The 27834-nt window shown below is 40.3% G+C and overlaps 1 protein-coding gene across 3 annotated transcripts in view; it reads right to left on the reverse strand.

Annotated features, from left to right (window-relative positions):
- Window positions 1-2004: 2004 nt before the first annotated feature.
- The window catches only part of LOC132400510 (protein SOGA3), a 61764-nt gene continuing 35934 nt past the window's right edge, over window positions 2005-27834 (reverse strand). For all 3 annotated transcript variants that reach the window (XR_009514277.1, XR_009514275.1, XR_009514276.1), the window contains 3 exons: window positions 14913-15104; window positions 6460-6581; window positions 2005-2163 (listed from right to left, as the gene is read on the reverse strand). The gene's annotated coding sequence lies outside the window, so the exon portion shown is untranslated. The remainder of the gene's footprint in view (window positions 2164-6459; window positions 6582-14912; window positions 15105-27834) is intronic.

The following is a 27834-nucleotide window of genomic DNA, read 5'->3' on the forward strand; positions in this document are numbered from 1 at the left end:
CTTCAGCGTAAGTATTCATTTAACCATTCACAAATTAAATCATGTGCTTACTTAAACATGGGTTGCTCATTTCAAAAAGAAACAAGTGAATGTCTGAATGCTGCTCCATGGCAAATTTTACCATTCCACCAGGCACTACCTAATTTTGTCTCTTGTACAAACAGGAATGGTGCATAGTTCCTCGAAGGTGGAATCTCATGTGGATAGGGTGTTGAAGAAAGCTTTTGGTATGCTGGCCGTTATAATTCAGAGCATTGAGTATAGGAGTTGGGATGTAATGTTAAAATTGTACAAGGTATTGGTGAGGCTAAATTTGGAGTATTGTGTACAGTTCTGATCACCGAATTGTAGGAAAGATGTCAACAAAATTGAGAGAGTACGGAGGAGATTTACTAGAATGTTACCTGGGTTTCAGCACCTAAGTTACAGAGAAAGGTTGAACAAGTTAGGTCTTTGTTCTTTGGAGCACAGAAGGTTGAGGGAGACTTGATAGAGGTATTTAAAATTATGAGGGGGATAGATAGAGTTGATGTGGATAGGCTTTTTCCATTGAGAGTAGGGGAGATTCAAACAAGAGGACATGAGTTGAGAGTTAGGGGACAAAAGTTTAGGGGTAACACGAGGGGAACTTCTTTACTCAGAGAGTGGTAGCTGTGTGGAACTAGCTTCCAGTAGAAGTGGTAGAGGCAGGTTTGATATTGTCATTTAAGGTAAAATTGGATAGGTATATGGAGGGTTATGGGCTGAGTGCAGGTCAGTGGAACTTGGTGAGAGTAAGCATTCGGCACGGACTAGAAGGGCCGAGATGGCCTGTTTCCGTGTTGTAATTGTTATATGGTTATATGGAAGTACTGGGCAGGAAATTCATACAAGTACAATTGAAATCTGATATTCAAAAAGGACTGCAAAATAAACTTTACACTACACACCTGAATCTCATAGAACTAAATACTGACCACAGCCAAGATAATCGATTCCTTCCCCATTCTTCTGACAATCCACTATTTCACTATTTGAAAATCCCCATTGCTTACTAGATACTTCCTGGCTTTCCCTTTCCACTCACCGGCCCATGGTTCCCACGTTCGATTTCCACTCACCTGGTCCATTGCAAAATATTGTAGAACATTGAAAAGAGTCAAATGTAAGTATATTAATAGGAAATAACTTCAAATAATCTAGAACATCTGCCAGTACTACACCATTTTCTGAACACATTGTATCTAGTGACTATAATGCCAATAGTTTCAAGGTAATTATGGGAAAGGATAGGTCTGGTTCTTGGATTGAGATTCTAGATTGGAGAATGGCCAATTTTGATGCTATCAGAAAGGATCTGGCAAATGTGGACTGGGACAGGCTATTTTCTGCCAAAGGTGTACTTGGTAAGTGGGAGGCCTTCAAAAGTGAAATTTTGGGAGTACAAGGTTTGTTTGTTTCTGTCACAATAAAAGGCAAGGATAACAGGTTTAGGGAACTTCGTTTTCGAGAGAAATTGAGGCTCTGGTTAAGAAAAAGAAGGAGGTGCAGAGCAGATAGCTCCAAATGAGGTACTTGAGGAGTACAAGAAATGCGGGAGAACAATTAAGAAGGAAATCAGGAGGGCTAAAAGAAGACATGTGGTTGCCCTAGCAGACAAGGCGAAGGAGAATTCTAAGGTTTCTACAGATATATTAAGAGTGAAAGGATAGCAATGAACAAAATTGGCCCTCTGGAAGTTCAGGGTGGTCATCTATGTGTGGAGCAGAAAGGGATAGTTTCAAGATGGAGTGCAAATAGCACTCTTTCTGATTGTAGTATTCCACATTTTACAAGCAACATTTCATATTTCTTATAATTTAATTACATATTATGCGACTTAAATATTCTATTCAACTGTTGAGTAGTGCACTCAATAAAGTTCTTTCCAACTAACTGCTAAACACTGCACATCACTTTATCTCTCCCTGGTAACATGCATTTTAAAATTATACAAACATTTAACATGTTCAAACTGACCTGTTTAATACAATTTAGCTTTTTTCGTTCCAATTCCCAGGCATGTTTATCTTTAGAACACTGATGGTGTAGCTTTGCCTTTTGATCTTCCTCCTTGTTAATGTTAGCCTGAACACCTTGCAAAATGGACTTGAGATCTAGCAAAATTCTTCTGTTTTCATCAGCCTATGAGAAAGATGATAAACCTTCAATATTATGTCATTGGCTAAATTGATCCAACTATGAAGCATAGATGACATTGATTTACAAATATCTGTAAAATGAAAGGACTTTTGGTGCAATCACAAGTAAAAGGCAAATAGCTTATGTGAAAGTTATAATTAGGACGTGATCAGTGATGTACCATCTGAAGGGAAGAAAATCTGCCATCCATTATCAGTCTGACCTCCAACCAACTCAACCCTTGCAGTTTATTCTTAGATACCATCTGAAATGATCTGGTAAATTCAGAGCCTGTAAAAACTGATTGGAAAGCTGAGCCTATTGGGCCTGAACACCTCCCTTTGCAACTGGATCCTAGACTTCCTGACTGGGAGACCTCAGTTAGTCCGGATAGGGAGCAGCATCTCCAACACCATCACACTGAGCACAGGGGCTCCCGAGGGTTGCGTGCTCAGTCCACTGCTGTTCACTCTGCTGACCCACGACTGTGCTGCAACACACAGCTCGAACCACATCATCAAGTTCGCCGATGACACGACCGTGGTGGGTCTCATCAGCAAGAACGACAAGTCAGCTTACAGAGAGGAAGTGCAGCGGCTAACAGACTGGTGCAGAGCCAACAACCTGTCTCTTAATGTGAACAAAACAAAAGAGATGGTTGTTGACTTCAGGAGGGCATGGAGCGACCACTCCCTGCTGAACATCAACGGCTCCTCGGTAGAGATCTTAAAGAGCACCAAATTTCTTGGTGTTCACCTGATGGAGAACCTCACCTGGTCCCTCAACACCAGCTCCATAGCAAAGAAAGCCCAGCAGCATCTCTACTTTTTGCAAAGGCTGAGGGAAGTCCATCTCCCACCCCCCCCCCCATCCTCATCATATTCTACAGGGGTTGTATTGAGAGCATCCTGAGCAACTGCATCACTGCCTGGTTCAGAAATTGCACCATCTCAGATCGCAAGACCCTGCAGCAGATAGTGAGGTCAGCTGAGAAGATCATCGGGGTCTCTCTTCCTGCCATCACAGACATTTACACTACACGCTGCATCCGCAAAGGAAACAGCATTATGAAGGACCCCATGCACCCCTCATACAATCTCTTCTCCCTCCTGCTGTCTGGGAAAAGGCTCTGAAGCATTCGGGCTCTTACAACCAGACTATATACCAGTTTCTTCCCCCAAGCTATCAGACTCCTCAATATCCGAAGCCTGGACTGACACCTTGCCCTACTGTCCTGTTTATTATTTATTGTAATGCCTGCACTGTTTTTGTGCACTTTATGCAGTCCAGTGTAGATCTGTAGTCTAGTATAGCTTTCTCTGTTTTTTTTTATGTAGTTCAGTCTAGTTTTTGTACTGTGTCATGTAAACCATGTTCCTGAAAAACATTGTCTCATTTTTTACTATGCACTGTGCCAGTAGTTATGGTCGGAATGACAACAAAAGTTGACTTGACTTAATATACAAGGGGTGATTGATATGTTAGTGGCCTAAGGTAGAGGGAGTCAATTTTAGAAAACCTAGCACATTTTTCAGCATAGTCCCCTCCTACATGTACACACTAAGTCCAACAGTTGTACAGCGTACAGATCCCTTCTTTGTAGAAGAGGTCCACAGCAGCGATGATTGATAAGTTCGTGGCCTAATGTAGAAGGAGAGGAGTTATTAACTTCAAACTACGAGAGCCTTTTGGACCTCCAGGGTCCACAGCAGGGGTGATTGATAAGTTTGTGGCCTAAGGTAAAAGGAGATGAGTTATACAGCTCTCATTACATGCACATGCAGTTCAATTCTTTGAGTGAAAATGCAAAGTTTGAAGTTAATAACTCATCTCCTTCTATCTTAGGCATGAACATATCAATCACCCCTGCTGTGGACCACTTCTGGAGGTCCAAGACGCCAACTTCTACAAAGAAGGGCTCCGTATGCTCCACGACTGCTGGACTAAGTGTGTAAATGTAGGAAAAATAGATGTGCTTGGTTTTCTAAAATTGATTCCTTCTACCTTAGGCCACAAACTTATCAATCACCCCTCATATGACAGCACAGAGGAGATAAGGGAAGTTTAAACATTTTCCTTGCCCATCACCTGAATATATATTCTACAGTGACATTCCAGTGCTTTTTGTTAAAAATGAGACATGGTTTCTAACATATGATCTCTTTAAAGATCTAAAGGTACTATATGAAACAGGTTCTTCCGGTATCCTGCCTAAGCCTTTACTTCTCAACTAATAGCATTAAAATAGATGGATTAGTAATATATTCCATTGTATTTGTGCCAATTTCTGCATACAGCTTAACTCTTGTGCTTCCTACATTATAAAAATAGCATTTTAAAAATACTTAAGAGGCTGGAAAATGTTTTAGCATGTTGTGGCATGAGCAACAGAAATGAAAGATTCTTTTTCCTTTTAGTACACTTAATTTCAATGACTATGCCAATGTTATTGTTACTGGCTTCATAGGAGATGCCTGACATAAGAATTCTGGTTACTTGCAGTAAAGTGTCAGTTACCCAGCACCTCCGTTGACTGAGAACGGAGATCCGTTGACAGGGGGAGAAGTAGCACTGAGTACCTGGGCAGATATTGGGTTAATAGAATATTTAATTAACTGCCATCCAGCATATCAGAAACAGAGATCTCATCCAATGAGCTATTCAAATTTCCAATAAAATCTTAAAATTGTTTAATTACATTTTATTTCGCAACTTACAGTCTGACTTTACTCCACAATCCTGTGCACCAGTTTTAAATATTATGATTTTTTTTTGGAAGAGACAAATAACAGCATGTAATAAAACTTGACGGAAGTGATAATTTAAAAAGGTAAAAAAGACACTTTCAGGTGCATTTGGACCACATAAGAAGTTAGATTATTTCAATTTTCGAACTGAATGTGAAATACACGAAACCACCTTTATCAAAGAGGAACAAAAGCTTATTTAATTGCAACTTGAAAACTCAAGTAACATGTCAAATGCATTTGTCTCCTCTTTTAAAAAAAATGCTGTAGCACAGATTTTATTAAGAAATAATGCAAAGTATCTTAATAAAGAAATAAATATGTTCTCTAATATAGTACTGACCATTACATTCTACTATAGTAAACATTAAGTGAAGCAGAATGCATTTTATTTACTTGGATTCCAGTGACTTCCCTCAGTATCATTTCCCTTTCTTTCACCCATACTTCTTTCTCTTGTCTGTAGCATCTTTTGATTTCTTTGAACTTTCTCTTCAGTTGGAAGAGCTGGTCCTGGAGTTCACGAGCATCAGGTTGAGATATGCAGGTGTTTATTGGCGAGCTCTCCGCACGTGCAAAGCCAGGTGAAATCGACATAGCTGAGAGGGTTTTCTTCCTCTCCCTGCCTCTGCTTTTCTCTCAGGACTTCAATATACACTGCCAGCCCTGCACTCTGTTCTCAGTGCCTCCACCATAAGCCTCTGCACTACATCCAACAATATTCCACATCTTGGGTAGAAAGCAAGTATACTTCCTTTTACCCCTCGTCCTTTACTGGAAGAAAGTGGAATGCTGCTTTATCAAATATTTGCCTTGGTTCTTTGGAGTTTTGTGTCCCTGTGCTGCCCTGGTTCATGGACATCAGCTTCATATGGTGCATCTGCATACACAATCAAATCAGGCACGGCACGTAATACAGGAAATCACATCATGTTGACATGCAGATTCTGTTCGCTTATTCTTAGAACAATTTTGTCAACGACCCTGTTGATCTTTAGCATAAGCACATTATGTAAATATAATCTCAATTCATGTTGTAGAGATTCTCCTAACTCCTTCGGCAGTTCTAAGTAATACTTCAAAAATTCTACAGGTTCAACACACAGGTTTCTAAATGAAGGTATTGATGCAAGTTGGTTAAGTTCACAGTTGATTATTTCTATCTTTGAGTCTGCCCTCCAGCTGTCCCACTCTTCAAAGCTTTTATCACTTTAGACCTAGTGTTACTTGTGTTGGACACAGAAAAACTTCCTGACAGAACAATGCATATACAATAGTAAATAAACTAGGTACTTTTTTGGAGACTAACTTAAGGCTGACGTGCACCAGTGAGCAATAACAAAGGAGGGAGCTGGGGAGTGGCTAGAAAGAAAACCTCTCGATATTATATACTAAGGTTTTACAAAAAGGCTGTGACAGATATACAATTCCCAGTTAAATTATCCACTTCACTTTTAGTTCTAAGGAAAACAAGTGGCAGTGTCCATCAAGTTTGATTTTGTATTAGAAAGGCAACATTCCAGAATCGCAACAACAGCATCAGGTTTCTCACCTGCCTTCCTCTTTGTGGTTATGTCGAGCCTTGCTCTTTTCTGAACATAGTTGTATTGCCGGGAAACAGCCAAGTGGGCCAGGAAATGCAGGGGAGTAAAATTCTTCTCTGCACAGGACCTTCTGAGAAAGAGACAAAAGCGACGACAAGAAAATCATTGTTCAACTTATCTCCAAGTCAAAAACAACTAACTCTCAGTAGCCGGCACATGACAGAAAGTCAGGGCACCTTCAATTTATTTACACAAGCCAAGGTATGTACATAATATGAAATTTGACACTCTTCCTTTGCGCACCCCCCCCCCCCCAACATATACATACATACACACACACACACAAAAAACATCTTTGGATCCCAAGCCACTTTTAGGTTTCAAGTGAATATAGTCAGATTAACACATAGCAAAAACAGCAAATAAATCAGAGACCTGTTCTAAGTGTCAAAAGCAACTCCAAAGTCACATTCAGTAGGCTGTTAATCCTTGGGTCACATACATCAGCCCAAGTGTCTTCGTGCTTCAGATACCACCCACACTGATCACGTAAAGTATAAATTCATACTGACATAAGCTCCTGAATTGAATTATCGAGGTCTTTGGCAACAAAATAACTTTATTAAAAGCACTTCTGGTCAACTATCAAACAACATCTTTTTATTCATAAGTTGATGTTATCAAGAAACTCTTCATATTTTTGGCTGAGACACAACAATCTTCACTTGCTATTGCCGAATGGGTTTGTAACAAATACATAAGCCAATGTTTACAAGTGAAATCTGCTGCAAATGCCACAACCAGTTAAGTATAGCTTAACAGAAGTTATATTAAGATGCCCAAGAGTCCCAATTTATAGATGGACTTTAGGTTATTTATGTCCTTGACTTAATGTTTACACATCAGTGAACCAGTTTATGATAAACATAATCATTGGGTATGATCAAAATATTGGTTAAAAATCAAGGAGTGAAATAGAAAAGTAAAGTTACACAACAGTATATCTGTTGCAAGAACATCCTTTTAAAGCTCTTTAATTATTAAAAGTGAGACTTTCCTGTAAGTCAATGGAACTACCAGGATCCTCCCCTCTTATGTTACAGACAAGCAAACCAATAATATTCCATTAACTATTGGCAACACTCAGCAAGCCAGTCATGGAACAAAGGTCATCTTTCAAATTGGAGACCAACAAAATTGTGAAACTTAAAACCACCAAGGAGAAGTAACTGGGCAAAATGCAGACACAGAAGTTGGGCCCAAAAGGTATAACTGAAATGAAACCAAGAACTTCAAATGCTAGGAAAGTAACAAAAGCAGAGAATGTTGGAACTACTCAACAGGCAAGAATACATTCTTGGAGAGAGAGAAAGAGTTCATATTCTTTCTCTTCATATTCTGAAGCAGAAACAGATCATAGGCGTAATTGGCTACAGCAGGATTACAGAGGAAAAATGCAAAGGAAAATCCAGTCAGGAGTGCTTAATTACCCCAAGATTACGCTAGATAATTTTAGTACTTACAACTACTTAGTTTAACATTACTGAATTGCTAAATGTCTACATGTGGAGGATTTGTGTCTTATAAACCAAACTAGATCTCTGTTAATTGGAAACATTTATATCGACACACTAGCAGAACCCTCTAATCACCAAAGCATCATGTGCATTAAGCCTTCTAAAGGAAATCTACATATAGAATTAACCTCAACCTGATCTAATATTTACAAATAAAATTGAAATGGAGCAATGGAGCCCTCCAACTTTCACTGGAGCTGTTGAGTTATTAGGTGCAAGCAACTTTAAATAAATCAAGTATTTTAGATTATCAGGCTGAAGAGAGGTCCTTGATCTCAAATGAATGTAGCTAATGCATTTACCAAGCACCCAAATATTTTTAATTAATAAATTAAAACTGAACTTACCTATGTAAGAAGCAAGTATTGAAATATATGAAAACATTTGGACTGACTACAGAACTCCTGATATACTTCCACAGTTGCAAAACAAAGAGTAACCAACCTGCAAGATTCTCAAATATACAAGGGCCACCACCCTATGCTGTAATTTACATATTAACTTTGTCTGTCAACAATATCTTCAACATTTATTACAATAAGCTAAGGGAAAGTGAAGATCTGGGAGATGGCCATCTTCACCCTAAAGTATCTTTCTTTGTTCTGAGAGAAAATAACTAATTTTTAAAAGCATTTTGGCTCCATGAAAATGTTTAAACATTTTTTTAAAAAACTAATAGGCATCTAAAGTGGTCATTGTGTGAACTACAACTAGATCATTGTGCAATAAACAGTTTTAATTTAGATTATAAATGCAGGCATTTGAAAATCATTGAAGGTATTTCTCAAAATATATCGGGATCATCTATAACTGGAGAGCAAACTGAACAGAATTAATATGTACTTGGCACCCTTAACACTAATCACAAAGGGGATTCATTTAATTAGTTTGCGATAGTTATCAATGTTCAGTATGTTCATTCAGTAGAGGGTGGGCCCTGATTGAGAAGTTACATTGAGAGGTGGGAAGCAATTTCAATGGGTTTCAGGGACTGGATAGTTGGCAGCAAGCCTGTATGGTTGCCTGTTTCATTTAGAACATTTAGCACAGGAGAAGGCCCTTCAGGCCACAATTAAAATTGTAATCAAATCTCTTCTGCCAACACAATGACCAAATTCTTTCATTTTCCTCACGTTCAAGTGCTGTCTAAATGCCCCTTAAAATTTAGAGGTACAGCAAGATAACAGGCCCTGCTGGCCCAACAACCCCGAGCTGCCCGATTACAGCCTCATGACCGATTAACCTACTAACTCATAATGTGGAAAGAAAATGCAACCTGGAGGAAACAAACAAGGTACTGAAAAGACCGTACAAACTCCTTACAGACGGTGGTGGAACCAGGGCCACTGCTGCTGCTATAGTGTTACACTGACCACTACTCTACTGAGCCCACCCCCACTGTGGAGTTATGGAGATTTAGGTAGACTGAAGATATTAATTCTTTCTAGGATTCACATTGACAGGAAAAGTGTGTTTTTCATTTGGAATCAAGGAGGCCACTAAACTATATTTTAACATATGTTACTATTTAAGATTTATTGATTGTTGCTGACCAAAGAGCCTACTTTTAGTCTAACCAACGTAATGATGAAATACTTTTTTTTTGGCAATGAGACATTTTGTTATTCCAGGTATCATCATCATTATATGCTGTGTCATATGACGTAGCCGATCATGGTCTCATGACCATAACCGTACTTGGCAAATTTTTCTACAGCAGTGGTTTTCCATTGCCTTCTTTTGGGCAGTGTCTTTACAAGAGAGGTGACCCCAAGCACTATCAATTCTCTTCAGAGATTGTCTGCCTGCTATCAGTGGTTGTATAACCAGGGCTTGTGATCTGTACCAGCTGCTCCTTCAACTATCCATCAACTGTTCCCGTGGCTTCACGTGACCCTGATGGGAGCGGTGAGGGGGCTAAGCAGGTGCTGCAGCTTGCCCAAGGGTGACCTACAGGCTAGCAGAGGGAAGGAGTGCCTTACACCTCCTTTGGAACGCATCTCCACCCCATCATCCATCTTCCCCATCTCTCAAAGCATGCATACAGAGTGAAAACTTAAATGTTTAGATAAAGTCGTAAAACCATACACCTCGAAGAGGACCACAACCTTGTTGAAGGGTTTGGAGGCTTGCATGCCTCAATGACCTGAACCACCTTGGTTGGAGTCAGGGCTCTCTGCTTTGGCACTTGCTAGGGTCACCCATGCCAAACAGGTCACAGTGTAGAGGCCAGACCAAGAGTGGTCCATGGGTCCTCCAGGTTTGGGGATTCAGCTCAGAGCTAACAACCCTGACTGGTGTTACAGGAATAACAAAGACTTGCATGACTGACAGTAGTGAAAACTGAGCTACTGACACAATGAAGGAAACCCTAAACACCCCGCCAGAGATAGAGGACTTTCGTTGCTGCCCTAAACGTCAGCAGCCTAACAGGCAGTAGAGTAGAGAGTGAAACCATACAGCACTGAAACAGTCCCTTCAATCCCCACCCCCTCGTCCATTCCAACCATCGAGCCATCAGCTATACTAATCCCCTTTACCAGTACTTGCTTTATTGCCTTCTGTGTCTTGGTGATTCAAGCCCCTGGTCTGGATGCTTCTTAAATGTTGTACAAGTACCTGCCTCTAGCACTCATGCAAGCAGTGCATTTCAAATACCAAAGGGTGGAAAAAAAAGATTTCCTGCTCAGATACCCTCCAAACCTCCCACCTCTGTGCTAATGAGGGAAGATTCATATTATCTATCCCATTTATTTCCTTCAGAATTTTGTTAGCCTCATTATGTCCCCCTTTGCCTTCTCTGCTTCAAGGAGTACAAACCCAGTCATATTTTTTATATTTACATATCATACGCACATATATCGGGCTAAGGTCCTTAGACATTTGCACAGCATACTTTCAAGTATTGCACTGTACTGTCCCTGCAAAATTAAAATGAACTTCATGAGATATGCGAGTGATGATAAACCTGATTCTGATAATGGTCTCTATTGTGGACTGAGAGTGGGAAGGGGACAGGGTGAGGGTAAACATGGTTGGGAAAAGGGGGGGGGGGGGTGGGAATGGGAAGCACCAAAGAGACATTTTGCAATGATCGATAAATCAATTGTATGGAATCAAATTACCTAGCCTGGTGTCTCAGGGCTGGGCATGTCTGCACCCATGCCCCCACCCCAGCACTCCTTCTCTGTACCTGTCGATTAGGTAGGGATAAGGTTAGGGTTAGTAAGTTGTCGGCCTGCTGTGTTGGCACCAGAAGCATGGTGACTCTTACAGACTGCCCCCAACACATCTTGGACTGCATTTCACTGTATAAACCATAAGATATAGGAGCAGAATTAGACCATTTGGCCCATCAAGTCCACTCTGCCTTTTCAACATGGGTAATCCATTTTTCTTCACCCCCAATCGCTTGCCTTTTCCCCGTATCCTCTCATGCCCTGACAAATCAAGAAAAATATCAACCTCTGCCTTAAATATACATAAAGACATGGCCTCCGTAGCTGCATGTGGCAATGAATTCAACAGATTCACCACTCTCAGGCTAAAGAAATTACTCCTCATCTCCGCTCTAAAAGGACACCCCTCTGCTCTGAGGCTGTGTCCTCTGGTCTTAGAGTCTCGTACCACCTTGGCCGATGTGAGAAGAACCCTGTGCAGGGTCAACCCACAGAAGGCTGCTGGACCAGACAACATCCCTGGTAGAGTGCTCAGGGGATGTGCAGACCAGCTAGCAGATGTTCTCACTGACATCTTCAACATCTCCCTGAGCAGCGCCACCGTTCCAACGTCCTTCAAGGCCGCCACCGTCGTCCCCATGCCAAAGAAGTCTTCAGTGTCCTGCCTCAATGACTACCGTCCCGTGGCACTCACATCCATTATCATGAAGTTTTTCAAGAGACTCGTCATGAGGCGTATCAAGACCCTGCTGCCCCCCTCACTGGACCCCCTGCAGTTTGTGTACCATCCCAATCGCTCAACAGATGATGCCATTGCCATCACCCTGAACCTGGCCCTAACCCACCCGGACAAAAAAGGACACATACGTTTGAATGCTGCTCATAGACTTCAGTTCAGCATTCAACACAATCATCCCTCAGAAACTGACTGGAAAGCTGAGCCTACTGGGCCTGAACACCTTCCTCTGCAACTGGATCCTAGACTTCCTGACTGGGAGACCTCAGTCAGTCCAGATCGGGAGCAGCATCTCCAACACCATCACACTGAGCACGGGGGCTCCCCAGGGTTGCGTGCTCAGCCCACTGCTGTTCCCTTTGCTGACCCACGACTGTGCTGCAACACACAGCTCGAACCACATCATCAAGTTCGCCAATGACACAAACGTGGTGGGTCTCATCAACAAGAATGATGAGTCAGCATACAGAGAGGAGGTGCAGCGGCTAGAGGACTGGTGCAGAGCCAACAACCTGTCTCTGAATGTGAACAAAACAAAAGAGATGGTTGTTGACTTCAGGAGGGCACGGAGTGACCACTCCCCGCTGAACATCAACTGCTCCTCGGTAGAGATCGTAAAGAGCACCAAATTTCTTTGTGTTCACCTGGCGGAGAATCTCACCTGGTCTCTCAACACCAGCTCCATAGCAAAGAAAGCCCAGCAGCATCTCTATTTTCTGCGAAGTCTGAGGAAAGTCCATCTCCCACCCCCCAGCCTCATCACATTCTACAGGGGTTGTATTGAGAGCATCCTGAGCAGCTGCATCACTGCCTGGTTCAGAAATTGCACCATCTCGGATCGCAAGGCCCTGCAGCGGATAGTGAGGTCAGCTGAAATCATCGGGGTCTCTCTTCCCGCCATTTCGGATGTTTACACTACACGCTGCATCCACAAAGCAAACAGCATTATGAAGAACCCCACGCACCCCTCATTCAAACTCTTCTCCCTCCTGCCATCTGGGAAAAGGCACTGAAGCATTCGGGCTCTCACGACCAGACTATGTAACAGTTTCTTCTCCCAAGCTATCAGACTCCTCAATACCCAGAGTCTGGACTGACACCAACTTACTGCCCTGTTGTCTTGTTTATTATTTATTGTAATGCCTGCACTGTTTTGTGCAGACCTGGGTAGGTCTGTAGTCTAGTGTTTTTTTTTCTGTGTTGTTTTTTACGTAGTTCAGTGTAGTTTTTGTACTGTTTCATGTAACACCATGGTCCTGAAAAACATTGTCTCATTTTTACTGTGTACTGTACCAGCAGTTATGGCCGAAATGACAATAAAAAGTGACTTGACTTGACATAAGAAACATTCTCTCCACATCTACTCTTTCAAGGCCTTTCACCATTTGATAGGTTTCTCCTCATTCTTCCGAATTCCAGTGAATACAGGCCCAGAGCCATCAAACGCTCTTCATATGACAAGCTGTTCAATCCTGGAATCATTTTTGTGAACTTTCTTTGAATCCTCTCCAATGTCTGGTCATCCTTTCTCAGATAAATGGTTCAAAACTGCTCACAATACTCCAAGTGAGGCCTCACCAGTGCCTTATAAAGCCTCAGCATTACATCCTTGCTTTTATATTCTTGAAATGAATACTAACATTGCATTTGCCTTCCTCACCACAGAATCAACCTACAAATTAACCTTCAGGCAATCCCAAGTCCTCACAAGCTCCCAAGGTAGTCATAGCCAAAGGGTGGTAGTGGGCATGAACTCCCACTGCTAAACAAATGCTCTTCACGGCGTGCATCTCAAACAGCCTCTGACAACCAAGTCCAATTCCTGGCCTTTGCATGTGGCATAGTTCTTATGCCCGGCGGAGCAGAGCTGTTCTCACTGACAGGAGACGGGGCAAAGGCGGGCCACAGGCGCCTTAAAACCAGTTACTCCAGGCAGCTCATCTAGGAGAGGGAAAACTCCAATTTCAAACTTACACTGCCTTGCGGCTATACCCGCTCACGGGAGAGACTCTGGGAGTAAACCCCCGAGGAAAAATCCGGAGTCGGAGTCCTAAAGGCCGCTGACTCCTGTACCCAGCACCGGTACGGCAACTCCTGCGATGCTGCTGGCACGAAACTGTACCGACTCTCGTCGTTCCTTTGGACCAACAGAGGCCGGCCGGACGCACGCACGCGCGCGCGCGCATACACACACACACGCGCACACACACACACACACACACACACACACACACACACACACACACACACACACACACACACACACACACACACACACACACACCTCACAAGGACTCCCAAGTTCCTTGGCACCTCAGATCAAAGCTGAGATTGACATATATTCCTTGCTTAAATTAAGGATATGTAACCAAGGCATGTCAATGAAATGACAATACAGAACATCCTTTTCTAACTAGACTTAATAAACCACAGGGATGAAGGTTCTATTCCACTACTTATGAAGTAAGAAAATCAGTTGCATTTTCCAAGCCCACCTTCACCAATCAGATTTACATCCATGAATCAAAGTCTTTCACAGAGTGCTAAGTGTAATCATCGCTATAACTTTTTGTGCCAATGGCTTATTACAAAGAGGCTTCAGGGATACTTGTCAGATCAGTATATGATCCAGCTATACTGATGACAGACCAACAATAAACATTTTCTCTTTTTATTTGCCTGGTTAGGAATTTGTAGAATGATGCTGGCTCCCATTAAACCCAGTTTGATCAACTGGGTCTTCACTGGTGTAAACAGCATCATGGGGAAGGTCTTGAATAACAGCTGAGAGAGGAGTTACCAGCTGCTGAGCTACATATGTTGGCTTAACCAGTTATTAGAGCTATCACGCACTCAGTTTTGAAATTTCAGAACTATCTTATAATATTTTAATAATGTTTAAAAGTTAAAAGTTATAATTAAACTAAACTATTTAAAATATTCAAATAAAGAAATGCAAAGTAACTTACCTTAGGACCTTGTAGTTATTTGGAGGAGATTTTCCATAAAAAATGATGAAGCAACGGAACGTCTTCACTTTGCTGAACAACGACTGGATGCAAATTCAGGAGTTCTACTGTCATCTGGTGATCCTGAAGTTGCAGACAATCATAAAAGATTCATCCGGGTTGGTCTGTAACACATTCCGCAAACAGGGAAATCTGCAAATGCAGGAGAGCTCAATTTATAAAAAGTTGGGCTTTCTCCAGGCTACTGCAGAGGAAAGAGACAGGCAAATTCTTCAGTGTTGTCACCTCCACTGAGATTATGTTGTTGAGTTATGATCTCACTTATGTGGCACTGTGTCTCAGTAATTATATGAATCACAACAGCCTCCCTTCTCTAGCTCAGTTGAGATGATAAACAAAATTTCTTGCATGTGAATTCTCAACATGCTGGGAGCTGTCACAGATGCTTTCATACATCTTCAGCGTAATGTGTCTGTTCAATTTCAACAAAAGGAATTTCTGCAGTCATACACACTGAGACCATGAGAAAATATGCTCATCAGTAACAGATTCAGGAACCCAAGGCATTGTGAATCAATTAAATAATTGTTAATCACTCCAAGGGATTTATTTACTTGGCAATCTAATTGACAATGAGACCTCTGAACAAATCACTGATAACCAATCTTCCACTCAGTACATCCAGATTAAATTAGCAGATTTCCCTCAATATTCATGAAGCAAGACTTCACCCAAGCTGCTCCACAGCAAAGCGGAATGCAAGGACTGACGCACGATGAGACATTTAATATATTAGGTCTTTATTCTCTGGAATTAAAAAGCATCATAATTCCATAAAAAGTCTTAAAGACCTTGCTAAGGAAGTGACTGAGGTGCTACTCAATTGGTGAGAGTATAGAACTGAGGAAATGGAAAAGACACAGGGGGTGGATTTGAGGTGTTGGGCAGTCAGGAAAGTTAAGGAGGAGGGCCAGGGGAAATCATAAACCAAAGCTATGACCTTTCAGGGCTGCCATGAGGAGAAACCACAAAAAAAAGATTAGTCAATGAGTACACTCAATGCTGAGATCAATAGTTTTATTTACACAAAAACAAAGTACTGGAAGCACTTAGTGAGCGAGGCAACATTGGTGCAAAATTTAACAATAAAAATTTAAGATCAATGGCCTATGATCAGAATGAGAAAACGTTAGAAATTATTTTAGTTTACAGTCAAGGGGAAGAATGAGAGATAGGAACAGAAAAATTGAGCAGTGAATTAAATGATAGTAGCCAAAGGTCACAGAGTGAAGCAAAGCTTTTGTCCCCAACCACTTTTCAATGCTGATTTTCAAACGTAATTTTGCCTTCATTTTCTCTATACCTGCCTTCTTGTTTCCTAGTATAATTCAGGACTTAAGGGCCACAGACTCTTACATAAGATTGCCTGCAGGGAGGAAAATTTACTTCCAATTTTGAAACTTACAGCAAGGCTTGAACAGCTTAATATTCCTCAGCAAACAGGATTAACAACTAACACTGATACACCATGTAATTGAACATAATTCAACAAAGAACAGTGTTCGAAAAATTAATCCGTTTATAAGTCTGCAATAGAGACTTTCCTGAAGCTCACACAGATCATGCCAAGACCAGTCTGAGTACTTATATGGTCAAAACCTTTGGTTTCTATACAACAATAACAAAGTTGAAACATTGCCACTGACTGAAGGTTGGCAAAGCAACAAGAACACCACCCTATGTTTCTGCTTGGCTGTGGGGAAACGTCTGGCAAAAATCTGATGCAATCTGAGCAGACCAGGTTTACAGAGGCCCCATATAAATTAGGTAAGCATAAATGGTTCTGTCTACCTCTACAGATATCCTAAACATGTAAATGTATAAGGCAAATAAAGTTGATCCTTAAATGCTATTAACAGAGGGACAAGTACCAGGAAAAACAATTCTTTCCACTGAGAACAAACGAGAAAATCTGCAGATGCTGGAAATCCAAGCAACACACATAAAATGCTGGAGGAACTCAACAGACCAGGCAACATCAATGAAAAAGAGTATAGTTACACTTAGACTACCAGCAATAACAGCTGATTATCAATCCTAGCATAAACAAGTAGTCTGCAAAAGTCTTAGGCACATATGGCTAGGGTGCCTAAGATTTTTGCACAGTACTGTCTAATTTTATGTATTGCATTGTACTGCTGCAGCAGGAAAACAAATTTCATGACATTTGTGAGTGATCATAAACCTGATTCTGCTATGTGACTCTATTGTGGACTGAAAGTGGGAAGAGAGCAAGAAGAAGGGAATCGTGGTTGGGAAAAGTGAAAGGGAGAAGGGAGAGAGCGGGAAGTGCCAGAGAGACATTCTGTAATGGTCAATAAACCAATTGTTTGGAATCAAATGAACTTGCCCGGTGTGTCAGTGCTGGGTGTGTCTGCACATGACCCACCTCCCAGCCCCGGCACTCCTTCTCAGCCACCTATTCCACACCCCTCCCATGGCGTACCAACATTCTTTGCTCCCACCAGAGAGTGGTGGGAATGTGGACTGAGCTGCCAGATGAAGTGGTAAATGAAGGCTCACTTTTAACATTTAAGAAAAACTTGGGACAGGTACATGGATGACAGGTGTATGGAGGGATATAGTCCAGGTGCAGGTCAGTGGGACTAGGCAGAAAAATGGTTTGGCACAGCCAAGAAGGGCCAAAGGGCCTGTTTCTGTGCTGTAATGTTCTATGGGGGGGTGGGGAAGAGGGAGAGGGAGAGTGCGATTATACATAATGTGCCAAAGGTTTTTGGTCAGTACTGTACCAGGATCCTTGTATTGTTGGTTCAGTCAGAAGAGACAAGGCAGTAGGGGAAAGACTTAATTGCAATTCAATAGGAGTCTGTAACCCAGTCAAGACCCTCATCAAAGGCATCGTTTTGAAGTTTCTAGGCTCACCAAGAGACCTCTCCAGGGCACCTCCCACCACCTTCCTGCCATCTGTAAGCTCTGCTGGTGTAGGAGCCATATATCTATTTATTGTCTGTCTGTACTGTACTTGTGTTGTGCATCCTCACTGTGGGCTAAGGGAATTTGTCACGTGGGTTTTGATGGTGGTTAATGGACCTTGGGTGGCAGTTAAAATAAGACTAATAAAGTCAGTCACCTTTTCACCTGCATGCTGAGGGGATGATCCAAGGAAGTGCAATTATTTTTTGTTGGCCACTTGTCCTTGTTTGAATTTGATGCATTTTGCATGAATTACAGAAGAGTCAAATAATCTTATTGCTGCTTTTTAATAAAGGATTAAACATACTTTTGCATCTTGGAACTCAGTTGGAAGCATGTCATACTGTGCGATACTTATCCTCCACTTATTCTCTCAGCGATTTTTAGTTTGTTTTCAAGTAGTCGCTACAATCCAGGCATCTGACATGTATGTACGGAGCACTATGTTATTAAAATGCTCTTTCATTGCTCCAGGATCAGTGTTGGATAGTGCAAGTGGCCAATACCACTGTGGTAATCACAGTCTGCCATTTTTCACTCTTGGAATCTAAGGAATGAAACCTGGTACACTGTCACCTATCACACAACAGTGAATGACCTAACTACAAATAACCATATAACAATTACAACACGGAAACAGGCCATCTCGGCCCTTCTAGTCTGTGCCGAACGCTTACTCTCACCTAGTCCCACTGACCCGCTCGCAGCCTTAACCCTCCATTCCTTTCCTGTCCATATACCTATCCAATTTTACTTTAAATGACAATACCGAACCTGCCTCTACCACTTCTACTGGATTATAAATAGGATTAAGATATGTACACTGAAATATCGAAAAACATAGTAAAATGCGTTGTTTGTGTCAAATCAGATCAGCAAGGATTGTGCTGAGCCACGCAAGTGTCTCCAAGCTTCCCGTACCAACACAGTTTGCTCAAAAATCACTAACTCTAACCATACGACTTTGCAATGTGGGAAATGTAATATTTGAGGTGAACATACAAAATTACAGACAACAGTGGAAAATGAACTGAGTGATGTTTGTGTTCGCAGGCGCAGTATAATAACAATTTATAATAATAATAATTGGATGACATGATGTTCGTGAAATCAGTTTCTTGCTTTGTTCTGGCTATCACATTTTGTCTTATCCTGTTCTTCAGAAAGCTTTAATTTTGCCTAAGGAAATTCTCAACCCAGATTATCTAAACACATGAAACTGTTTATTCTGCAAGATTCGTCTTGAAATATAATTTCAAATTATAATGACTAAATTAAATAATTTATAATAATTTAGGGAGATTATTGATTTACTGTTCTATAGTACTGTAGATCCAGGCAAGAGAGTTAACCTCAGAGTATCGAACTGCCCCATCACTTTGCCAGATCCAGATCTCCCGTGTACACAAAAACTAAAATTTGGTAAATATCATCATTTAAGTGACAGTTGTTTTAAATAAATTCTCAATGATGGAAGTATTATTTCACAAATCACGAAAAGCTTAATAAACCGTAAACCTTATTAATAAACCCAAAGCTGCATTTTCAAAATAAACAGGACTCCTCATCTCACGTTCTCAATCATGATTGCATATTTATTTATTTATTATCATTATTATTTCTTCCTTTTTGTATTTGCACAGTTTGTTGTCTTTTGCACACTGGTTGAACACCCAATCGGTCTTTCACCGATTCTATTATGCACTTATTGAGTATGGTGGCAAGAAAATGAATCTCAGGGATGTACATGGTGACATATATGTACTTAGATAATAAATTTCCTTTGAACTTTGAATAATCTCACAGAACAATTAACTATGTCTCAAATAATTTTAATGTCTCAGTTATTGTACTAGATGACTCATTAACTATCATTTATGTCTAAACCAGGAAACATTTACACTTCAGGCTACAGACTTTAGCTACAGCAACCATAACATCATCATTTACCTCACAGTTTATTTAGGATTTGAACCTATTTTATACAATATCATATCTGTGGATCTAATCGATTTCAAACACCAGAAAAACTGTTTTTTTTAAGCTCCCGATGCAGTTGGTTTATTTATTTGGATATACAGCTCGGAACAGGCCCGTCCAGCTCAACGAACCGCACCACCCAGCAACCCACCTATCTAATCCTAGCCTAATCACAGGGCAATTCACGATGACTAATTAACCTATTAACCAGTATGTCTTTGGAATGTGGGAGGAAACCAGAGCACGCGGAGGAGACTTACATAGTTATGGAGAGGGATGTACAAACTCCTTATAGATGACACTGGAATTGAACTCCAAACTCACAGACACAGAGCTGTAATAGTGTTGTGCCAACTGCTACAATATTGAATCTCCATTGTGATTTAACCGGTCCCGACAAATATTACATTAAGTATTACCTCTAACTGAGCCTTTAGAAAAATGTAAAACTACACAAAGTTTATTCTTGTGCAATGCACACAAAGTCAAGTGTTTTTCTCCCCAGGGGCTGAATGCAGTTAGAAATGTGCCCATGTGAAATGGCACCAACCTGGAGATTCTTTTGCATACAAATCATGACAATGATCTGTTTACTGCATCAAATATGCATATAATATGATTCTTCAAGTACTGCTCCTTTAAGGCACTGGAAGAAGAAATTAGTTCAATGTGACAGCAAAGTGAACCTATCTCCAGCTCTGTCAATCCAATTAGGACAGCTGTATCTACAACTGTGCAATTTAAAGGGAGCACTCATAAAACAAGTCCCAGCCTGGAGCAAGAGGAGGAGTCAGGCAGGTTTCCCATAATTTACACATGCAAGCATAAGATATTGGAGCAAAAGTAGGTAGTTCAGCCCATCAAGTCTGTTCCACCATTCCATCATGGCAAATCAATTTCCCTCTCAACCCCAGTCTCCTACCTTCTCACCGTAACCTTTCATACACTGGCTAATCAAGAAATTATCAACCTCCACCTTAAGTACACCCAGTGATCTTGCCTCCACAGCTGCCTGTGGCAACAAAATCCAGATTCACCACCCCTCTGGCTAAAGAAATTCCTGCTCATCTCTGTTTTAAAATGGACGTCCCTCTAATCCAAGGCTATGCCTCTGGTCCTAGACTCTCCCACCATAGAAACACCATCTCCACATGCACTCTATCCAGGCCTTTCAACATTCGACAGGCTTCAAACAGATTCCCCCACATTCTTTTAAATTCTATCGAGTAAAGGCCCAGAGCTATCCATTGCTCTTTGTAGGATATACATTCCCAGAATCACTCCGGTGAACCTCCTCTGAACCCTCTCTAATGCCAGCACATCCTTTCTTAGATAAGGGGCCCAAAACTGCTCAATACTTCAAGTAAGGCCTCACCACTGCCTTATAAATTCTCAGCACAACATTTTTGCTTTTATATTCTAGTCCTCTTGTAGTAAATGCTAACTTTTGTTCATCACTCTCCAAACTCCTCGGTAATGAGGCCACCCACATCCCTCAAGCTCAGAACCATCACCCATCAAACTCTCAAACACAAGACCCCATCATTCAAACTATACACATCAACCACCTCCCCTGTGATCACGTAACCCAACTGCAAGCCCCCATTACACAACGGCCCTTCCCCCTAATCAGAAACTCGCAGTAATAATCCTAAATTAGGGCCCAATTTTCCTCATTGAGCAATATCACAATTCAGCAGTGATACTCACAACACCCACATTTTTTATCCCAAATAAGCCCCAAAATCTCACAGCTGACCTTACTTCCATTTATGTGCATCAGCTGAACCTCTCCTTTCACATGACCCCTTCCTAATCATCAACCCCTGCCCGCATCACTGAAACACTCCCCCCGTGAACAGCACAAAAAGGCTGCAGAGATGACCTTCAGTAACGACGTCAACTAATGCTTGTTTTCCATAGATGCTGCCTGGCCTTCCGAGTTCCTCCAGCATTTTGTGTTTGTTGCTCGGGTTTTCAGCATCTGCAGGTTTTCTCTTGCCCATATGGATCTGGTCCTTGAACCTACTGGTGTTACTCAGGCACTCTACACATAAGCAGCAAGAAAACCAACATAACCAATGGGTCCACAACCAAAATGGACATTAGTGTTCCTCAGCAACTGCCAATAAATTCCTAAGGCAATGCTTTATGTTTACTTGGGAGCAGCACAAAATTGACCACTTGGCCTCCTCATTCTGAGTCTTCAGTGAGTGTAGACCAGTGTGCTGCCTGCTCAAAAGCAACCAACCACCATTCACTAACTTAGAAGCCTCTTCAGCTATGGATGAAGACAATATGGACCCCAGTGTTAAGAGTTCAAACTGAAATCCCTCACTAATTTTCTCAAGTCAAAGACTCAAATTTAGAGATGTTGAAGGTGAAGTAGTATGTCAGCGAGGCTCAATTTTGAGTATTGTGTGCAGTTTTGGTTACCTTCCTATAGGAAAGATGTAAATAAGGTTCAAAGAGTATAGAGTAAATTTACAAGGACGTTGCCTGGTCTGGAGGACCTGCGTTATAAGGAAAGATTGAATAGGCTAGGACTTTATTCCTTGGAATGTAAAAGATTGAGGGGAGATTTGATAGGGGTATACAAAATTATGAGCGGTATAGATAGGGCAAATGCAAGCAGGCTTTTTCCACTGTTGGGATTACAACTAGAGGTCATGGATTAAGGGTAAAAGGTGAAAAGTTTAAGGGGAACATGAGGGGAAACTTCTTCACTCAGAGAGTCATGAGAGTGTGGAATGAGCTGCCAGTGCAAGTGATGCATGTGAACTCAATTGCAATGTTTAAGAGAAGTTTGGATAGGTACATGGACAGCATATGTATGGAGGGCTGTGGTCCTAGTACAATAGGAGTAGACAGTTCAAATGCTTCGATAGGAGTGTTCAGTTTAAATGGTTCAACACTGACCAGATGGGCTGAAGGGCCTGTTTCTGGTGCTGTACTTTTTTAAGACTCTATTACCTGCATACACCTTTATGCAGGAAATTAAATACCCCACTCATTTAAAAAGTAGCGTAAATAATTAGAACTATATATATCATACAACATTTACTATGATATAATAAAATTCAAATTCATTATACTAAGCATTTGAATCCAAAGCCTTTGCACAAATATTGAAAGGCTGAACAGCACTAAAAGGCAGCAGAGATGACCTTCAGTAATTTTAGATGTGATCTGTTAATGTTCAGCAATGTAATCAAACAATTATAAATTCTGATAAAGTCTTTAAGCAAACACAAGTATTCCTCATGGGTGCAGGAACTCTACAAAGTTATTTATGAAAGGATTTTTAACCTTGGAAATATGGATGTCATTTGTCTCTCAAGAATGCTCATTAAAAATCAACAAGGGAAGATTTTCTATTTGCTCAATATAGAGTGAATACTCATTGCATTAAGATGCAACAGATAGTGTAGTGGTTAGCATGACATTATTTCAGCTTGGGGCATTTTGGAGTTCGATTCCAGTGCCGTCTGTAACAAGTCTGTAGGTCATCCCCACTGAATGTATGGGTTTCCCTGGGTGCTCCAGTTTCCTTCCACAGTCCAAAGATGTACCGGTTTGTAGGTTAATTGTTCATTGTAAATTGTCCTGTGATTAGACTAGGGTTAATCGGGTTTGTCAGGGGTTGATGAGGCAGTGTAGCTTGAATGGCTGGGGCCTACTTCATGCCGTATCACTAATAAAATTAAATTTCTATTAGTTCAAGAGTGACAATAGGCTGGCAAAGCCACATTATTATTTGCATTAATGCTTGCAAGGACATTGATGTCTATTAATCAGTTAAAATTGGTAAAGTGAACACGAATAAAATCCTCCCTTTGCTTGTTCAGCTGAACAATCGTACCTGTTAAGATTTCAGATGTGCAGCACCTTTAAATGAAGCTGAAGAGTAACAGCCCCATTCCCAAATACACGACTTTGCATTTAGTCCCAACTGATTGTAACTGGTTACCAACACAGAAAAATGCAACTTAAGCTATTCTATTAATAATCACGAAGAAAGTTCTTAGATACATTTAGGTGTTTGAATAGAGCCAGCGTTCAAAATTTCTGTGTATGCACAGCAGTAATCAAGGCTAAAATTTTAAAACAGCAGGACACAAGCATACAGAACATCAGTTAAACCTTATATTGTTTGGGTCTGTTCCGTTCACAAAAATACTACGAAGACTAGTCAAGTCCTGGAAGTGATAGAGAAGCTGTATCAGATAGTATCAGATAAATAAATCTTGACTAAAGTCAGGAGAACAGCAATTGATTCAGCATTTTCAGGGGAACAATAGAAATACAAAAGGTGTTGTGCAAATTGACAATTTTGCAAATATGGTATTTAGCTGTTTCCCTCATTACTGGCTGGCATGCACTGAGTATCGAAAAATTGTGATAATTATAAAATAAAAACAAACCAAACAAGAAACTTCATTATTAATATTTGTGCATATATCTTGTAATTAATGCTAATTATTTTTTCTGACATTGAAAATTAATGATTACAATTCTGACCCTCATTCTTTCAGAACTTGAATTATTGAGCAATTATATTTATAATGCCAAATTTTAAAATATTACTTAATCTTACTTTCTGTCTCTGTTAACTGAGGACTGATACAACTTTCCTTTTCTTCTTTGTTTCTTATTCTGAGCCAGATTTGATGTTAAATTCATCTCGTATAATAAGTCCTGCCCCTTGTTATTTGCTTATTTCTTCATTCTCAAATCTTTTTAAGCACTGCTGTCGCTTTTAGGGTCTGGGGGAGGGAGGGTGGTGTAACGGCCAATTTTAACAAACTAATTGCTGCTGGTGGTGACCTAGCACAGGTGATATCCTTGAATAATGCACCCTCCAATCAAATCCAGTAATGATATTCCATAAAGTCGAAGAAATATATTCAATCTTTTATTAGCATCTATCAAAACATACAATCTTGAAGATGCAATTAAGCATAACAAAGCAATCAACAAAAGATATGACACCAAGCAGTTCCCAAAACAAAGCATGAATACGTAACTTATTCCCTTTGCTTTTATCACAGCCCCACTAATGTGACAAGTTACCAAAATAAACCATCAACACAGAACACAATGCAGTTGGAGAACAGATGCATGGCTACTGCAGGTGACATTACTTGAAGTTCCAAATCAAATCTTAGGAAATTGAGTGGTACAATGCTCAGACTTGTTCTTCAGCAACTACAAGGATTAAATTAAATGATCCACCCAACTTTCATTGATGTAGAATCTTAGGCAAAATAAAAGCACTACCTTAACAACCAAACCAGCATAAGTATAGCTCCCAGATTCCACTTCTCAGGCCAGATTCCACACTGATCTTTCCAATTTCTAATCACAAAGCAAGAATGCTTCAAAGCACTGTTAACAAATCAGAAATTAATCCTCTGCAAATGGAAGCTATTGTCAAAAAAGACAAAAAGCAAAGTCAAAGGGATAAATGTTGAGGGGGACCTTGAAGAAAAGTGTTAAAGTGAAGGATTTATAGACAGTATCCAGGCAGATGAAGATAAGACGGCCAAAGGCAGGGAGATTACTTTTAAGAAGGTCAAAGACCCCAAATTGGAGGAATACAGATTTTTTGAGAAGGTTGTATGATATTACAGCGACAAGATGATTCAAAGGTGGGCAGTTTAGTCTAAAAACAAGGAAGCATATACATGTTTGTACACTTCAGATCTAATTTGAAGATCATCACAAGAACTCAGTGAAATGGAGGTTTCTGTGGTTCCTCGCAAAATTAAATATAACAAACACTTTGAGTAAATGAACAAAATATTCCTAGTTATTTAAAACCAGCAAGTAACTGCCAAGTAGCCCCAACTTTTATAATCATATGCTTATTCTCAAAGAATTCTTTTTATACCTTGGTTAAATCACTTAGAAAATCTTTAAAGCAGTTCCAAAACACTTCCACATAAATTTCTGCAAAGTTGTTCAAGAACTTGCTGAGCCAGTAGAAGAAATAACATATCCAGTTAAATACCCTAATGCCACTTCCAGAATGAAGAAGGGTATATGACAGACTTTGTCTACCTCTGCAACTTTATTTTTTGGCATGCTTATCTAACACAATTTAAATTGTGTTCAATTTAAATTTACATTAATCAATAATAGGAAAGTCACAAGTATCCTGTAGAAATGTGATTGCTCAAGAAAAAGAATTTGCATTTTTAGAGCAATCCTTACTTTCATCCAATACTTCGGAATAGAGATCATGACAGCAGCAAATACATATAGGATATGTAGGAGCCATGTACCCATTTATTGTCAGTCTATATTGTATTTGTGTTGTGCATCCTCACTGTGGGTAAGGTAATCTGTCACGTGAGTTTCGGTGGAGGTTAGCAGACAATGCACAGCGTTGGGTGGCAGTTAAAATAAAATGTATATAGTCACTTATTCTGCAGCTTACAGCGGAGGTGAATAAGGGGCACATATTTTTTGTCGACCACTCAACTTTGAACTTGATCCAATTACTTTTACATGAAATATGGAAGAGTCGGATGATCTTATTGTTAGCTTGTAATAAAGGATTGAGTGTCCCTTTTCGACTTGGTACAGTTAGTTGGAAGTGCGTCATACAGTGTGATACCCCCTCATTTGGCGCTCAGCAAATTTTAGTTTGTTTTCAAGTAGGCACTTACAGGCCAGAGAGAGCAAAAATTACATTTGTCTGTTCTAGGATGGTGCCTTTACAAGAAAACCAACCTAAATGCCAACTTAAAAACACACAATGCTGGCAGAACTCAGCAGGCCAGACAGCATCTATGGGAGGAGGTAGTGATGGCGTTTCAGGCCAAAACCCTCTCAATGCCAACTTAGCGTTTTATGGATATTTCTGACTTCTAATCACAGACTTGTACACCATGTGTCCTTGATTATTATGAATATACTCACAAATATTGGAATTCCAACCCTGTATGCCTTGATTTCCTATCCATTTTAGTAAATGTTTTTTTTTCTCTCCACAATAGCTTTGAGTGTTACTCTTCCCATGGACCTGAAATTAGCTCTTAAAGGTTAATGGCTATTTACTTCCTGTTTATAGCAACAATATATAACTAATATTTATTTTAAATGTTCATTTTCTGGAGATGGGCTTCACTGATAAGGTTATCATTTATTAACTGTCCCTAACTCCCCATGAGAAGCTGATGGTGTGCTGTCTCCTTTAATACCAGCGGGAAATTAATATGAATGAGGAAAGGACTGGAAAAAATACATTAAGAATAATGAAATTAACACAATATTCTGATCTACCTAAGAATAAAAAGCTAAATAAACAGTGAATTTGACCCACTCCTCCGAGACACATTTCCTGATATCAATGTGGAATTTAATTTTCCAAACTGTTGTTTTGAATAATTTCCAAAAACAAATTCTACTGCCACTGTTCGCACCAATGGACTTGAAGCTATTTTACTCTATTTCCGTTATTATGATGCTACTGTTAATTGTCCCCATCAAGCTGGTAATATTATAGATAACATATTTTAGAAATTGAATAAAGTATATCGTCATGTGGAAATATATCTGTAACCCTTAAGTCTATACGAATTTATAACTTTTATATAATCTAATGTGACAAAATGGAACCTGTGTGATCCCAGAGTGCATTGCTGAAGTGGCTGGATGGGAAGCTTGCAAGGGTATGAGATTTATAGCACAGAGTGTTTTCACATTACATGATTGTAAGGAGAGTAAACAGGACACAGCTGGTGGGGGGGGGGGGGTGTAGAGAAGCCTCAAAGACAAATAGGTTCATTAAAGACAAATGCCACTCATTCAAGATGGATGTGAGATAAGACAGGAATGCAATTAAGGGATGGAACAACCTCAAAGACATACAGTTGATGAATTACTGGACTCTGCAAATGTATAAAAATTATCTGTTTTGAGCTGTAAGATTGAAGCTACC

This window comes from Hypanus sabinus, chromosome 10 (genome assembly GCF_030144855.1).
Source record: "Hypanus sabinus isolate sHypSab1 chromosome 10, sHypSab1.hap1, whole genome shotgun sequence".
NCBI lineage: Eukaryota > Metazoa > Chordata > Chondrichthyes > Myliobatiformes > Dasyatidae > Hypanus > Hypanus sabinus.